This window comes from Cucurbita pepo, unplaced genomic scaffold (assembly GCF_002806865.2).
Source record: "Cucurbita pepo subsp. pepo cultivar mu-cu-16 unplaced genomic scaffold, ASM280686v2 Cp4.1_scaffold006416, whole genome shotgun sequence".
Taxonomy (NCBI): Eukaryota; Viridiplantae; Streptophyta; class Magnoliopsida; order Cucurbitales; family Cucurbitaceae; genus Cucurbita; species Cucurbita pepo.
This window is the reverse complement of record NW_019652368.1, coordinates 1-592: the sequence shown is the minus strand read 5'-3', so window position 1 is coordinate 592 and position 592 is coordinate 1. Positions and strand designations below refer to the sequence as shown.

General features: G+C 37.2%; 1 long non-coding RNA gene across 1 annotated transcript; it reads left to right on the top strand.

Annotated features, from left to right (window-relative positions):
* The first annotated feature begins 98 nt into the window (after window positions 1–98).
* Window positions 99–550, top strand: LOC111787174. Its single transcript, XR_002813912.1, has 2 exons — window positions 99–226; window positions 426–550. It is a non-coding gene; the product is annotated as an uncharacterized LOC111787174 (long non-coding RNA).
* Window positions 551–592: the final 42 nt, after the last annotated feature.

Sequence of the window (592 nt, the reverse complement as noted above, 5' to 3'; positions counted from 1 at the left end):
GTCGAGTGGCTTTCGCATAGCCGATTGATTAAGGAAGATTCTAGCTCCGTAGCGGCTGGATTGATCCGGACTCTGATGCATACGGTTAGGGTTGGATTGGCGTATTTAGTGATGCTTGCGGTTATGTCGTTCAATGTTGGAGTGTTTTTGGTAGCAATCGGTGGTCATTGCCTCGGATTCTTCTTCTTTGGGAGTAGATTTTTCAAGAATTCAGGCGCGGCTTCTGGTAAATCCTCTGATCTTCCTCCTCTTAGTTGTTGAAATCGATGTTGAAGGAATGTGGAAATCTGCAATTGAATTGTGAAATTATCTGATCTGAGTTGAATTCGTGCTGATGAATTTTTCGATTTCGATTTCGATTTGGCTGATTCGATTTGGAATTTTGAAAGTTCAAAACCGAAATTTGTTTTCTGGAATTCTTGCAGCTTATGTGAAGTTATAACAGAAGGGAAATTGATAATTTGGAATGCTTGGATTCAGATTCCGGGATAATTCGTTAGTAATTTTCTTCTTCTTCACAGTAATATTTCATCGTTCTTCATTTGGATTCTCTCTTCTTCTTTTTTTTTTTTTTTTTTTTTTTTTTTTTTTT